Source organism: Rhinichthys klamathensis, unplaced genomic scaffold (assembly GCF_029890125.1).
Source record: "Rhinichthys klamathensis goyatoka isolate OS25496 unplaced genomic scaffold, OSU_Roscu_1.1 h1tg000010l_1, whole genome shotgun sequence".
In the NCBI taxonomy this organism is placed as follows: domain Eukaryota; kingdom Metazoa; phylum Chordata; class Actinopteri; order Cypriniformes; family Leuciscidae; genus Rhinichthys; species Rhinichthys klamathensis.
The window spans coordinates 791796-795676 of NW_026606563.1; the positions used below are offsets into that span (position 1 = coordinate 791796).

At 37.9% G+C, this 3881-nt stretch overlaps 1 non-coding gene across 1 annotated transcript; it reads right to left on the reverse strand.

Moving 5' to 3' along the window:
• Positions 1 to 2113: 2113 nt before the first annotated feature.
• Positions 2114 to 2232, reverse strand: LOC130095181 (5S ribosomal RNA). The gene has a single exon (XR_008808056.1). It is a non-coding gene; the product is annotated as a 5S ribosomal RNA (ribosomal RNA).
• Positions 2233 to 3881: the final 1649 nt, after the last annotated feature.

Below are 3881 nucleotides of genomic sequence, written 5' to 3' on the forward strand. Positions count from 1 at the left end.
TCTGCTTTTCCTTCTTGCACCTCCGCCAAATCAACTACCACCGTTTCTTCTTTGGTGTAGGATCTTTTGTATCTCTTTTCAGGGCCATCCTTTCTCTTTGTCTTTTTTCCAGTCCGGTTTCTGTTTGCCGATGTGTTCCTCTTGCCAAGTCCACGTCTGTTGCAGTTATCCCGTCCATTTCTCAAAAACTAAAAACTGAAAAGATCCTCCACAAGTAACAAAATAACAAAAAAGTACTCCAAAAATACTTATTTCGATCCAAATAAACACAAATATAACACACACGTTTGGGTGAACCTTCTTCACCCTTCTATGGCGACCTCACTTCCTGTAGCTCACTAACTCCCTCTAGCGTGCTTTAACCCTTCTGGGGACCAGAAACGCGCGGGCGCGTTTTGCTCGTTTTTTTTCACATAGCAGAAAAATAGACTTAAAGTACTACCATCATTTCTGTTCATATAGAGTTAAGAAATATGAGAAAATAATCTGTTAAATGTCTACTTTTTTATGTGCCCACATACAATCGAAATAAAATATTGTGCTTCTGTAAAATAAAGAAAATAAACAGGGTGTGCGTTCTGCCTCTCGGTCACCGTGAACTTTTTTTCTGGAGCACGTCTCTAATCTTCAACACAACTCAGCTAAAACTATTCACCCAGCCATAAGCAATATATCTTTTAAATCATTTGAGTTTGTACTTTTAAATGATCCGATTCAAAACTAAAATTATTATTCTCCGTTTATGTCATCTATATAAAAAGAGAGACGTGTCAGCCCGTCTCATTATCGTTCTCTCAGCTGATTATCTCTGGTAATGTGACACGCCCACGGAGAGCACGCGCTATTCAAACGCAAATATGTGAAGCAACACATTGAGACGCGTTAACACCCATAAACTCTGAAAACACACATTATTTTTTAGTCAGATTAATCTACTGTCGTCTTGCGCGGCTATATGAGGAACAATCCTGGGACATTTACCACTGGGTTTATTTTCACTTCGAGGATGAACAGATTCAGCTGAGAAGTAAGTGTTTTTTGTTCTAATCGCGATATAGAATAACGTAGTGTCTGTAAACGGAAAAATAGCATACTGTTAAATGTGAATCATGTTTGTGTGTGTGTGAATGAATGAATGAATGAACGCACAGATACGCACTGTTACAGACTAAATAACAGACAACATTTTGTTGACTCGTTTTGGATAAAGTTTTTACTCTAAAATAGACATCAAATAAGCTTTTTTTAGGAGTTTCTGCTCATATGTTAAATATATAGTATGTTTTGTCAATAAACTAATCAACTAAGATGTTATAGTGTTTGTTCAAGCTATATCAAAATAATGAATCCTCAACTTTGAAATATGTATGATCAAACTAAGACATTTATGGAGAAAGACAATTTTCTTTTCAAGATGTTTCCAACTCTAACTTTGAACTTTGAACTGAAATAAAACCATGTCTATATGGTGAAGGCTGTGTGATAGAAGTGTCCAGACGTATGCACCCTGTATTTTCCTTATATAAATCCAAACAATCTAAAAGCCATTCTTTTTTAAATCTCCTCATTCTTTGTGCAAGGCTCCTGTAATGATATGGCCTGATAGCACCTAATAGGGCCATTATGGGGAGGGTCTTTGTCTTTCTCAGGTGTGGAATGCCACACATATTAATGAGAGATCACGCCTCCTGCATAAAGCTTTCTCAAACAAAACACGTCATTAAAAATGTAAAAGACTTTATTGACTTATCTGAATGAGTAGTCAGGATGATTCTCACATAGTTTTGGAGCAAATATTCTAGGCTATGTGATACAATTTTCAAAAGTCTTGTGAAGAAATAATCAATATGTGTTTTGTGGTCTTATTTCAGCAACTTTCATTTTTATTTTTTTCAATAACCACGCATAAACATTATTCTATTAAAAATACAAACATGTACATACATGTTGCTCAGATATCATGGTAGCCAAGTTTGTGCTATATAGAGTGAATTTACACCTTTGCCATTAACATGTTTATAAATAACTGAAAAAAGCACAAATGTCAGTGCATGTCAAAACATCCCAAGGGCCCCAAAAACACTCTGGTCCCCAGAGGGTAAAAAAAAAAAAAAGCTTACAGCACCTGGTATTCCCAGGCGGTCTCCCATCCAAGTACTAACCAGGCCCGACCCTGCTTAGCTTCCGAGATCAGACGAGATCGAGCGTGCTCAAGGTGGTATGGCCGTAAGCGAAATCTGCTGCCAAAAATGGGCTTTTTGAAGAAACACAGAGACTCTTTCAGGCTTTCTGAAGAAACTTAGAGACTATTTCAGGCTTTTTGAAGAAGCTCAGGGACTCAGCGAGTTTTTTTTTTTTCTTAAACTAAAAAGCACCTTACAGCACCTGGTATTCCCAGGCGGTCTCCCATCCAAATACTAACCAGGCCCGACCCTGCTTGGCTTCCGAGATCAGACGAGACGTGTTTTATTTATTTGTTTATTTTTAATTGAAAATGATCACATTTTACGTCTCTCGCATATTAAAATCACGTTTTTTTACATCACATCACATCGCAAAAAAAAAAAAAAGAAAGAAAATAAATATAGAAACAATCATACATATCAATCATTCCTGCATTGGCAATATCTAATTAAAGCTCCTGTAGGTAACTTTTGAAAACATATATTTGCTAAAACTGTCATTATGTCCTGACAGTAGAATATGAGACAGATAATCTGTGTAAAAATCAAGCTCCTCTGGCTCCTCCCAGTGGTCCTATTGCCATTTGCAAGAAATACACGCTCCCGGTCAGAAACAACCAATCAGAGCCAGGAGGCATGTCTTAGCACTGTCAATCACGCTTGTGTCCGCGCTGATCACACCCCTCTCTTGCACAGCGCGAGCGCCGGAGCGCGAGCCGTCGTTCAAACTCAAGATTGCCGGCGTGCTGCAGCTGTGCTTATGACGGAGAAACAACCTAAACTGCCAATTCTCGAGTGACACCTGCTCATAAAACAAAGAGGTAAAAGGAAAAAGACTGATGACGATAAACAAGCGAAAAAGAAAGAATTACACAGAGCCCATTGATTCGGTGTCAAAACTCTAGCCGCATAACATGTAGATAAAATGTCACGCACTCTGCTAAGCAACAATTGAAACCTGCTAATTCACTGGCTTGTCATGTTGCTGAAATAATGTACTAGCACACCTTATCTAGCATTATATATCGCTAGAATAATTACTTACATACTGTAACGTTAGTTACCGTTATATTAACGTTATCTTACTAGCTATTTATTACTTATAGAAAGAGTGCAACGTTATAAAGTTACATGTAGGCTATTGGAAAATACATAATGATTTGAGGACCAAGTTTGTAGTCAAAGTATTGGCAGGCCATAGTCAATGTAAAGCATATTATTGACGTTTAGTCCCTATTAGTCAATGTGCTATATAACTTTTTATCCGCCGTTATGGGTGGCCCTGTTTACTAGCCTCCGCGTTCACGACGGGCTCCGCTGTGGAGGAGGAGCTGTGGAGGGAGGGTTTTAGCGCAGCAGAGAGCAAGGGGGTGGGACCTGTAAGTTGTGCTTGTTCAAATTTTCAGGCTAAGTCAACGTTTTCTCAAAACTCCCTACTGCAGCTTTAAGCTTGTTTAAAACGTCATACTCTCCATTTGTGAACACTCTGAAGAAATCATCCAGCTTGTTTTGTTTTAAAATATATTTACAGCATTTCTATGTATTTTCTGTCTTTCTTTTGAAAACACACCATACATCAATTACTTTTTTCTCCTTCTTTGCCACAGTTCCCCTTTTCCATATTGCACTTTTGATCAACATTAAGAACAGATTTAACACTTTTTTATTTTTACACTTCACATTCCAACCAAGCATTAC